Raw genomic sequence first — 12442 nt, 5'->3', positions numbered from 1 at the left:
CCCAGTGATCTGGGTCTCCTGTCCTGATGCAGTCGTTAACACTGACCACCTGATTTTCCCACCATTCTCTACCAATCTCTCCCTCCTGATCATCTCTTCTACCAGCCTAGCTGGATTCCTCTCAGGACAGGCATATTGACACCGTTCCTTTAGCCTTCCCCTCAGGGCTTCGGCCTTGAACCCTATTCTGCTACACAATTACTTGTTGACCTCTCTACTCAAGTCTCGCCCCTGATCCCCAGGCCAGGCGGAAGGCCCCCGGACGACCAACAATTCCGCCCACTAGTGGCCCCACCCCCTTTCGCAGCGCGCCCCGCCCTCACCCGATCCTTCCCAGCTTCCGCCCACCCACATGGTCCCTCTCTACGCTGGACTTTCTCCCGCGATTTGCGGCTCGGTCGGTGACACTGACACTTCCTAATGCTGCAGAGTCAGCCGCGGCAGCAGGACGGGGCGGTCACTGGCTGAGGGGCGTGGGCCCCGTCTCTTCGCGTCGCTCTTCTGTCTGCGGCTGCGCGGTGACCGCAGCGGTATCAACTGCTCGTGCGCAGAGTGCAGAGTCGCAGTTGGCTCCATAGCTCAGGGGTTAGAGCACTGGTCTTGTAAACCAGGGGTCGCGAGTTCAAATCTCGCTGGGGCCTACGTGTGTTTTTATTTCTCTCCACCCCTCTTTTTCTGGAGAGGGGAAGACGCGCTTGCCAAGACTTTCCGCCATACTGAAAGGCTAGACTTAAATTAAGCAGATCTGAGTGTTTTTGCCCCTCAAGTGGCCGCCACTTATCGCTCCCTCCACCCCTCCCCCAGCCTTATCTCTTTAAGAACCAGACCCACTGCTCCCTTGGACTTGCGATCACAGATTCCGCTGGCTCCGCGTGCCTTCTCCCCAGCGACCCCTCTCTCGCTTCTTTCTGGGCGTCGTCTTGGCAAATTCATAGCGAGTCTTTTTGTTCCCCTCCCGTCACTCCACTCGGGCCAGGGGCTTTGCCGTGTTCTCTAATTCGTTCTTCTTCCTTGCGCAGGGAGCACCTGTGAACGCTCCACACCCACCTCCGTACTCTGGGAATTTATTATTTTTGTTGACAGTGGGGCTGTGTTTAAGACCCCGGCAAGTCTGCCTTTGGTCCCCGAAATCTGGCTTCTTCAATGAGGTGGGCTTCCAGTAGGGTAGTCACTTGAGGGTTGAAGAATCCCAGGAGTTAGGGCCGCACAAATGTCCCATCGTGCCAGTGTGGGGCAGGTCCATTCGGCTCTTGAGGCAAAGCGTGATTCTTTGGATGAGAGCTGCCTTGTGTGACGGAGAGAAGCGGGTCCCTTCTCTGCCACGGACCCCACCTATCTCATTTACCCCTCCTAGGCGTCTACCCAGGTTCCCACGAGCAGTATTCTCTCCTCTGGTGATACGGCCCGGGCTCTATTTTCCAAAGCTGATCCAAGCTAGACCTCACGTAGACTGACTCACTCAGGGCTTTTCTGAGGGTCCTCATCCGCCGGATGGCGCGGCGGGATTAATCACGTCTCTGCCTCTGCCAAGACCCTCACCCCCTGCCATGGGTCATGCCTACGAAGGCCACGGCGGGCGGGCATCCAAGACCGTCAGCGGGCCTCGTTCTGCCCATTGGGCAGGGCCCCCATTGTTCACTTAGGATTTAGGCTTATTTTGTGCACTTGATTTCCATTCACGGCATTAATAAATCAATCAGACAGGTCATCATGAATTACTGCTTTTGGTTTGTTAGAAGGAAAACCAAAGCTGTTTTTTTTTTTAAAAGACTGGAAGTGGATGTGACAAAGTTGTAGTCTTTAGGTCCAGGTATCACGAATGTGGATTCTTTCTTTCCTTCTTTTTGTTGCATTTTTCTTTATATAATTCTATAGAGAAGACAAGCGAATGCTTACAACACCGAGACAGTAGTGGCCAAGGACGCACAGCGGCGGTAAGCAGAGGTGAGCCCATCTACCGCTGAACGCGCAATGGAGACACAGCTTGTGGGGATGCGGTGCGTGAGCTGAGAGGAGGAGCACTTGAGTGGAGAGGTCAGTGCAGAGCGTTGAGCTAGATCTAAGAGAATGGCAATAGGAAAAAAGAGCACTCTCTCCGCCACCCTCCCACCCCCATCCCGGAGTGGGTTTACCAGCATTCATCTCCCACGCTGTTTTGTAGCAGCCACCTGTGTAGGGGGATTTCTCTGCTAGTGGCGCAAAAATACACTTTGGGGTCAACTCTAAGTGGATTTTCGTGAATTTTTCTAGCAAGGAATCAGAATAACCGTTTTTTCACAACTAGGTTACCCAGTGGAATTGGAACAGGAAAGCACCCGCACCGTCTGGGCCTGCGGTTCACCCGGCCTAAGACTGTTCTGGGACGATTCCGGCCGAATGCAGCGAGGGCGGATAGGCGGGACACGCGGCCTCGGCGCCGCGCCTATGTGTGCGCGAGGGCACGGAGGCGAACTTCGCCGGGTGCGCACCAACTGCCGCTGCCGGTCACCCTTGAAGGAGCGGGGTTCCTGGTCATCTCATGTATGCTTTTCATTTCTCACTTTTCTACATTTTCGGAATACTTTGCAAATAAGTAGTTGTTTTAGAAAACATTTTCATAAAATGATAGAGAAAAGCCCCCGCCCCCTTACCAGGCTCTCGATAGGAAGCGATTATCCAGATTTCCTTTCGTCTGCGGCAGCTACTGATCTAGTCTACCCCTCCTCGTCCCCGACTCTCTTCAGGGACCCTCAGGCTCTGCCGGCTTCTGTGCCCTGCCTCCAGTTCTCCAGACTTGCGCCTTATTTGGGCTCCACTGGGAAAAGAGTCCCCACAGTGGAAGGGTGCCCCTGCCTGCGGCCCGATAAACCTTAGCAATGAGGCGCTCGTTGGCATTCCAGATCTCAGAGGGGCCGAGAGATACCGAGAATTGATGCTGAGTGAACTATCTACAGCTGAGACGGCGGACGTGGATATCATCGAACTGGGATAGGTCGGGCGTGAGAGAGAATCCGAGATGCACAGAACGTTTTCAACGTGCCAGAAAGAAAAATTGGTTTTCTCAGTGGATAAACGGGTCCACATAGAGTCATACCAGGGACTGACCCAATCATTCCCGAGCCGGGGGCAGGCTGTTTTGTCTACAGGTTACAGTTTTCGCCTCTCACGCGAGAGGTCCCAGGTTCAGACCCCGGGCCAGGCCGTTTCTTCTTTTCCTTTGTCCCTTTCTTTCTAAAAATATCTCATGTGGACAGTTTTTGGTCCTGGACAGGGAATGGGCATTACCAAGCGTTCGGGGATCGGAAGAAAGTACGGGTAGAAGAGTGGGTGAGGCGCTTCAGAGCCCACGGTTCCCGGTGAGAGACTGGGAGCAGAGCCTCCCGCGGGTGTTTCCACTGACCGGGTCGTGGGACCATTCTTTCCCACCACAGAACTGTATATTCACTGGTCCCACCAGTTTTCCTAAAAATCAATAGTGTCACAAAGATGACCAAGCTCAGGCGTTTCTGTATTGTAGTAGTTATTACCTTCATCTAACAGATGAAAGGTCTCCAGTTTGAAATTGAGGGGAAACAAAGTTGGTAGCATCCTGAGGTGTTGGGTTTTTTTTTTTCCCCCCCTCACTATTGGAAATTTATTACTTTGAGGTAAATTTAGTCCCAGTCCAGGATGTCCCAGTCCAAGACATCCCATCATCACCTTTACCTGGTTACAGAGGTGTACACTTTTCCAGGGAAGAGAAATTTAACATTTACACCTCTGGATTCTCATTCTCAAGAGGCATTAACCCATGAAAGTGGTATTAACACACCCCACTTTCAGTTTGGGACTTTGCACTCACTGAGTTGGGTGATTTTGCTTGTTTTCAGTCGCTCAGTCGTGTCCAACTCTTTGTGTTGCCATGGACTGCAGCATACCAGGCTTCCCTGTCCTTCACCATCTCCTGGAACTTGCTCAAATTCAGGTCCATTGGGTCAGTGATGCCATCCAACCATCTCATCCTTTGTTGTCCCCTTCTCTTCCTGCCTTCAGTCTTTCCCAGCATCAAAGTCTTTTCCAATGGGTCAACTCTTCACATCCGATGGCTGAAGTATTGGAGCTTCAACTTGAGCATCTATTTTTCAAATGAATATTCATGGTTGATTTCCTTTAGGATTGATGGTTTGTTCTCCTTGCAGCCCAACGGACTCTCAAGAGTCTTCTCCAACACCACAGTTCAAAAGCATCATTTCTGCATTCAGCCTTCTCTATGATCCAACTCTCACATTCATACATGACTACTGGAAAAATCATAGCTTTGACTAGACGGACCTTTGTCAGCAAAGTAATATCTCTGCTTTTTAATATGCTGTCTAGGTTTGTCATAGCTTTTCTTCCAAGGAGCAAGCATCTTTTAATTTTGTGGCTACAGTCACCTTCTGCAGTGATTTTGGAGCCTAAGAAAATAAAGTCTGTCACTGTTTCCACTTTTCCCCTTTCTATTTGCCATGAAGTGATGGGACTGGATGCCATGATCTTCCTTTTTTGAATGTTGAGCTTTAAGCCAGGTTTTACACTCTCCTCTTTCGCTTTCATTAAGAGGCTCTTTAGTTCTTCAATTTGTGCCCTTAAGGGGGTGTCATCTGAGTATCTGAGGGTATTGATATTTTTCTCAGCAATCTTGATTCCAGCTTGTACTTCATCCAGTCCAGCATTTTGCATGATGTACTCTGCATATAAGTTAAATAAGCAGGATGACAATATACACCCTTGTCTACCCCTTCCCCAATTTTGAACCAGTCTGTTGTTCCAACTGTTGTTTCTTGACCTGCATACAGGTTTCCCAGGAGGTAGGTAAGGAAGTCTGGTATTACCATCTCTTCAAGAATTTTTCAGTTTGTTGTGATCCACACAGTCAACGGCTTTAACATAGTCAATGAAGCAGAAGTAGGTGTTTTTCTGGAAGTCTCTTGCTTTTTCTATGATCCAAGGGGTATTTCGCTGAAAGCTGGCAAACACAGTCTCATGCTCAGAATAAAGGTAAGGTCGCGATTGAGCGACCAATATGCATAATCTTTTTTTGTGAAGGATTGAGGGAACGGCGCGAAAAGTTCTCAACAAGCTGGCAGCGGTGGGATTCGAACCCACGCCCCCGAAGAGACTGGAGCCTTAATCCAGCGCCTTAGACCGCTCGGCCACGCTACCGCACTGGAAAGCAGGTTTTTTTGGTGTTGTTTTTCAATTTAGATAACGTCCCCAGGCTCCCGAGGGAGATCGTGTGTTCCGGTGCCTCTACAAGTCAGAGCAGAACCAACCACACCCCAACTAGCAGAATTAGATTGGCGAAAGTCTCGGGAGCGGAATCTGCATCCTGCGCTCCTCTGACAAAGGATGAGTCGTGAAGCCCAGACCACCGCACACAATGGTTTTGGGAAGAACATTCAAGTCACTCCGACATTTCACTTTTGGGAAGTGGGCGTGGACGCAGGGGAAGACTTCTACAGTATCACTTGTTTTATTTTTATATTTTAACTGTGATCTTCTATTGTTTTTATAAATTAAAAAAAAAAAAAAACCAAACAAACCAGAATGGAACCCTGCACTACTTCTCCCGGTTCTTTTTTGTTTACCTCATAACATTTTTTTGGTAATAACACGGACACATTCAGAAGTGGCTCATTAACGATCGCGTGGCCACCATCTCAGAAGCCTCCATCCTTGCAGTTTTGTTGCCTGATGTTTCCACCCTTGAAACAAATGTTCCAGGTGGAGGTACAGGGCCTTGACAAAACAAGCTTGATTGCACACTATATGGAGACCTCCCCGCCTCCCCGCCCCTCACCAATCATAAAAACCCATTTCTTAAAAAATGGTAAATCCTAGAAAAATGTATAGAAAAAAATCCCCTCGCAAGCCCCAAACTCAGAGATAACCATCAATATTTGGTGAACTAATCTCCAGTTTGATTTTCTGTTGTTTTTTACCTGCACCAGTGGAGAAGGAGGTGACAGAGGATGAGATGGTTGGATGGCATCACCGACTCAACTGACGTGCACTTAAGCAAACTCCAGGAGATAGTGTAGGACAGGGAAGCCTGGCATGCTGCAGTCCATGGGGTCTCAAAGAGTCCAACAGGATTTAGAGACTGAACAACATCAGTGAGGCTATGTCTTTACTTGTGATCATGCTACAGATATAGATTTGAATTAAGCTTTTTTTTTTTTTAAATTATCTATCTCCATGCCAGTGCATAACTTATGACAAGCTTAATTAGAGGAGGAGACAGAGGGAAACTTCAGATACTGAGGTAGATTTCTGGGCAGGTTTAAAAATCTTTAAGTGTGGACAGACGTGAGTGCTCACGAAGTCTTTTAGATGTAGGGCTTTCCTTTCACTTGACAATTTTCACTTAACAGTTCTTACATTATGAAGTTGAAATAGTCTTTTACCTGTAAGTAAATGAAAAATAGAGAGCGAGAGAAATAAACAATTTCTCTAGAGTATAAAGATGTTAGAAATAGTTTGTTTTCCTTTCACAAACATCTTAATGTATAAAATTTGAAACTTCGTTAAGGAAGTCTTAATTCTGACTTTAAAAAATTGTCAAGACAACCAATTTTATTGATTTATAGATCACAGTAGCTTTCTAAACATTTAAGATACAAGTACAAGCAAAATCTCAGATACTCTTGGAAATGCATTTTTGGATACGGCACACATGATATATATGTCTTCGGGAGCTTGATTATCCTTTTGCAATATTGAAGAATACTCAGTTTATTACAAATTTAGCCTTTGATAACCACAACTTGAATAGAGCACAAAGTGGAATCTTCAAAGGTTTCTCAATATACCTCCGTCTGGGGAATTCCCTGGTGGCCTAGCAGAATTGCACTCATCTCATACGCTAGCAAAATAATGCTCAAAATTCTCCAAGCCAGTCTTCAACAGTATGTGAACCGTGAACTTCCAGATGTTCAAGCTGGATTTAGAAAAGGCACAGGAACCAGAGATCAAATTGCCAGCATCTGTTGGATCTTTGAAAAAGCAAGAGAATTCCAGAAAAACATCTATTTTATTGACTATGCTAAAGCCTTTGACTACTGTGGACCACAACAGACTGTTGAAAATTCTTAAAGAGATGGGAATACCAGACCACCTGACCTGCCTTCTGAGAAATCTGTATGCAGATCAAGAAGCAATAGTTAGAACTGGACATGGAACAACAGACTGGTTCCAAATCGGGAAAGGAGTATTAAGGCTATATATTGTCCCCTGCTTATTTAACTTAAGGCTTCCCTGGTGGCTCATAGGTTAAAGCGTCTGCCTGCAATGCGGGAGACATGGGTTTGATTCCTGGGTTGGGAAGATCCCCTGGGGAAGGAAATGGCAGCCCACTCCAGTATTCTTGCCTGGAGAATCCCATGGACAGAAGAGCCTGGTGGGCTACAGTCCACGGGATTGCAAAGAGTCGGACACGATTGAGCGACTTCACTTTCACTTTATTTAACTTCTATGCAGAGCACATCATGAGAAATGCTGGGCTGGATGAAGCGCAAGCTGGAATCAAGATTGCTGGGAGAAATATCAATAGCCTCAGATGTGTAGATGACACCACCCTTATGGCAGAAAGTGAAGAAGAACTAAAGAGCCTCTTGATGAAAGTGAAAGAGAAGAGTGAAAAAGCTGGCTTAAAACTCAACATTCAGAAAACTAAGATGATGGCATCTGGTCCCATCACTTCATGGAAAATAGATGGGGAAACAATGGAAACAGTGATATGCTTTATTTTGGGGGTTCCAAAATCACTGCAGGTGGTGACTGCAGCCATGAAATTAAAAGATGCTTGATCCTTGGAAGAAAAGTTATGACCAGCCTAGACAGCGTATTAAAAAGCAGAGACATTACTTTGCCAACAAAGGTCCATCTAGTCAAAGCTACGGAGAAGGTAATGGCACCCCACTCCAGTACTTTTGCCTGGAATATCCCATGGATGGAGGAGTCTGGTAGGCTGCAGTCCATGGGGTCACGAAGAGTCGGACACGACTGAGCGACTTCCCTTTCACTCTTCACTTTCATGCATTGGAGAAGGAAATGGCAACCCACTCCAGTGTTCTTGCCTGGAGAATCCCAGGGACAGGGAAGCCTGGTGGGCTGCCATCTATGGCGTCGCACAGGGTCGGACATGACTGAAGTGACTTAGCAGCAGCAGCAGCAGCAGCAGCAGCAGTCAAAGCTATGGTTTTTCCAGTGGTCATGCATGGATGTGAGAGTTGGATTATAAAGAAAGATGAGCACCGATGAATTGATGCTTTTAACTGTGGTGTTGGAGAAGACTCTTGAGAGTCCCTTGGACTGCAAGGAGATCCAACCAGTTTATCCTAAAGGAAATTAGTCCTGAATATTCACTGGAAGCTGAAGCTGAAGCTGGAACTCCAATACTTTGGCCACCTGATGGAAAGTGCTGACTCATTTGAAAAGCCCTTGATGCTGGGAAAGACAGAGGGCAAGAGGAGAAGGGGACGACAGAGGATGAGATGGTTGGATGGCACCATGAGTTTGAGTAGGCTCTGGGAGTTGGTGATGGACAGGGAGGCCTGGCATGCTGCAGTCCATGGGGTCGCAAAGAGTCGGACACGACTGAGCGACTGAACTGAACTGAACTGAACTGAACTAGCAGAAAGGACTCTTTGGAATTGCTACCAAAAGCACAGGTTCAATTCTTGGCGCTGTGAGACCAAGGGGAAACTTATTGAAGCATTGGCAGGTAACTATTTAGAATGAACCCTAGAGACAATGGAATGCTGGATCTTTTCCAACTAGTTTCCTCTTATAGCATCGTTTAACTACTATCATATAGATAACCTAATCATTGTTTTTCAGTCAAATGATTGACAATCATGAATGGAAAAAAGCTCTTCGATAAAAGCCAGCTGATCAAAGAGGTCTTCTCCTAATGCATCTGAAACCCGCCATCCAGAACTGCTTCTCTTGCTCTGGATATTCTCAGAATCATCTTATTGGCTTCTTCTGGGGCTGCTGAAATTCTGTAGTCTGCACCACTTGATTGCTCCTCTTCCAGATAGTCCTAGTTATCAAATTCCCAGCCTTCCTTGTGTCCACCTACCCCATCCCCCCTTCTCGAAGCCAGGGCTGGCAATCTGGCCTGTCTGCTCCCCAGACTTGGGCCAGTTAGCAAAACCCTGGTCCCTCTCTTGCTCTGCCATTGGCTGTGTCTCCTCCTGCTCGATTGGGCCTCCTGGTCAGCTCCGGCGAGTCTCCTTTGTGGGTGGTTCAGGGATGCTCCTGGCTCCAGCTGCCTACGTCCATCAGTGGAAGGTCAGTCTTGCCATGTATCAGGTCTGCCTGCATGTCAATACTCTCTTTATAGAGCTGGGACTGATCGTACATTTCCAATATTATGCAAGTGGCTCAACTTCCCAAAAGGTGATTATACTAAGAAGGGAGCTACGCTTTGAGACAAGTTTTTTTTTAACTCAGATTTTTGTCATTTAAAAAAATGACAGATTTTTGTGTCATTAAATATTCCAAAATCTCATTTGTCTTTTTTTCCTGATTATGAATATTTAACTTTAATTTAGAATCTAGAATCTAGATGGCACAGTCTTACATTTCCCAGAGTGCAAAACTTCACTTGAAAGCTCAATTTCTAGAAGACAAAAGTAGCCAGATTTCTGCCCCTGGCCCCTGACTTTGAATGGGAGGTTGGAAGAGAGGATGGTAACCAATACTAGAGTGGAGTACACTGAGATAACTGCTGCATTGTGTGGCCTTATTCTTGGTGCTTATGTGAAACCTTAATGTAAAGATTATGGTGTGATTTTTAGAACTGTATAGCTGTCTGTTTTTCAGCCAACATGTGTGTATTTCAGGCCTCATGGGCTTGCAGAGATGGCCTCGGCTAATTATTTTGTGTTTTAATACTAATAACACGAACTTCCACTCAATCATTTTAATAACAGGGCCTTCCTCTGCTCTACAGTGAGGACCTCAGTGTGGATTAGAAAATGTGTCTGTAAAACTACATGGAATCATTAATTGACCACAGCCCCTGTAGCAGTGCTTTTGCTGTCTACATATTGCTTCCCTGATGGCTCAGATGGTAAAGCATCTGCCAGCAATACAGGAGACGTGGGTTTGATCCCTGGGTCGGAAAGATCCCCTAGGGAAGGGAATGGCAACCCACTCCAGTATTCTTGCCTGGAGAATTCTATGGACAGAGGAGCCTGGTAGGCTACAGAGCTGGACAGGACTGAGCAACGAACAGACTGACAGTCTGAAAAATGGCCCTTGACTTGACTTCATTGGCGCTCTGATCTCAGACTTCCAGCTTCCAGAACTGTGAGAAGTCATTTTTTTCTGTTTATAAGCCACCCAGCCTGTGGTATTGTATCACAGCAGCCTGAACAGACTAAGACAGGCTTACAGCTACAAACAACATGAATGATTTCTTTGACATTAATATTGAGCACAATAAATTGGATGTAAAACAGTTTGTAAGGGCTTCTCAGGTGGCTCAGAGGTAAGGAATCCACTTGACAAGCAGGAGACCCAGGTTTGAACCCTGGCTTGGGAAGATCCTCTGCAGAAGAAAATGGCAACCCACTCTAGTATTTTTTTTTTTTAATTTTTATTTATTTGGCTGTGCCAGGCCTTCGTTGTAGCACGTGGGATCTAGTCCCCTGTCCAGGGATCAAACTCAGGCTCCCTGCATTGGGAGCTCGGTCTTCTACCCACTGGACCACCAGGGAAGTCCCCACCCCAGTATTCTCGCCTGGGAAATCCCACGGACAGAGGAGCCTGGTGGGTTACAGTCCACGGGGTTGCAAAGAGTCAGACTTAGCAACTAAACAAAACCAACAAAACATGACTTTGTGACTAAACAGCAACAAAAAAACGGTTTGAATTCAGTTGATTTCATACATATGACACTCAAACATGAGTACAACTAATCAGTGGTGACAAGTTAGAAATTTTGTTACTGTAGGGAAGGAAGTACTGACACTGACAAGTGGCATGAGGAAAGTATTTTGGGTGCTGGAAATGTTCTGTATTAATCTGGGTGACACACACAGACACAGACACTTATGTATTCACTTAGTTGTGCACTTACGAGTTTTGCACATGTAAGAGTACACAATAAAGATATCTTTGCACAAAATTATGAAGTATATGAGTTAATTAATGAGAAAAACCACTGCAGTAGTTTTTTATTACTGCATAACAAATTTCCACAAGTTTAGTGCTTAAAACAACACAAATTTATTACCATATAGTTTTTGTGAGTCAGGAGCCTGGCGACAGGTTAGCAAGGTCCTCTCCTCATGGCTTACCAGGTAAAATCAAGATGTTGGCTGTTGCTGCTACATGGCAGCAGGCTCAGGTTCTATCCCATCCTCACTAGCTGTTGACAGAGTTCAGTTCCTTGCTGTTGTAGGACAGAAATCCCCATTTCCTTGTTAGCTGTTGGCTGGGGGCTCCTCTAAGAGCCCCTCTGCTGGTTCACTGGCCCTCTCACAGTAGGGTAGTTTACTCCTCCTTTGAGGTCATGGTAAGGCCTCTCTCTAAGAACTGACCTTCTTCTAAAGGTTCCCACCGATTAAGTCAGGCCCACCCAGATGATTCCCTTTTTGATTAGCTCAAAGCCAACTGACCAATGACCTTAATTACCTCTGCAAAATCTCTGCTTCTATAAAAAGTAACATGATCCTGGGAGTGACATCCGGTCATAGCCACTCATGGGAAAAGGATTATACTAGGCATGGGCACCATTGTGGGAACCTGTATCTATAGATACATCACATTTTCTTTGCCTTCAGGAAGTGCTGCCAGCATCCTCCCTGAATGCTGTTCAACTCACAAGCCCACAGGGTAGCTCCATCCAACACTATTGCCGCCATCATCTCTCTCCAGGATTGTTGATACACCCTTCATCAGTAACCCCGACAACACCTCCTTCCAGAACATCAGAAAGTTGTCCATTTCTTCTCTGCTTACTCCATTAACCAAGCTCAAAGGGATGTGTGGACAAAGCCCAGAATTTGCAGTAAGAAATAAAACACAATTGACACTGGTGATGGGTGTTAGGCAACAAGGGGGAAGACCAGAAAGTAATAGGTGAGGAGGTACCCGGCATGACAAACTCACCTGGATAGAATCCTTTCAAACCGTGTGGGTAATTTCTTGTCTCATTGAAGAAATCACTTAGATGAATCTTTTAGATAAAAATAATAATTTTAGCTAAATAAAGATCATCTAGATAAGAGCATTCTTAGTTCTTCTAATAATGATATTCACAATGTGACAGAAGGAACCTCTTCTGTCAAAGCTTGAGGACACAATTCTGCCGGTTCTGGTTCTATTCCCAACAGGCAGAGGGAACCCCTTGCTGTTGGCGCCCTCTACTGCCAATAATCTGTGGTTGCAATCTTGGAAGAGAATTCTTTGGAGGTGAGGGGGCGGT

The 12442-nt window shown here is 46.3% G+C and overlaps 2 non-coding genes and 1 pseudogene across 2 annotated transcripts; 1 reads left to right on the top strand and 2 right to left on the bottom strand.

Annotated features, from left to right (window-relative positions):
- Window positions 1-568: 568 nt before the first annotated feature.
- Window positions 569-641, top strand: TRNAT-UGU (transfer RNA threonine (anticodon UGU)). Its single transcript has one exon. It is a non-coding gene; the product is annotated as a tRNA-Thr (tRNA).
- A 4440-nt stretch (window positions 642-5081) lies between these two features.
- On the bottom strand, window positions 5082-5163 carry TRNAL-AAG (transfer RNA leucine (anticodon AAG)). The gene has a single exon. It is a non-coding gene; the product is annotated as a tRNA-Leu (tRNA).
- Window positions 5164-8827: 3664 nt separating this feature from the next.
- LOC101112222 (EP300-interacting inhibitor of differentiation 1-like) lies at window positions 8828-11879 on the bottom strand (annotated as a pseudogene).
- Window positions 11880-12442: the final 563 nt, after the last annotated feature.

Source organism: Ovis aries, chromosome 5, assembly GCF_016772045.2.
Source record: "Ovis aries strain OAR_USU_Benz2616 breed Rambouillet chromosome 5, ARS-UI_Ramb_v3.0, whole genome shotgun sequence".
Taxonomy (NCBI): Eukaryota; Metazoa; Chordata; class Mammalia; order Artiodactyla; family Bovidae; genus Ovis; species Ovis aries.
This window is presented reverse-complemented; position numbering and strand designations above follow the sequence as displayed.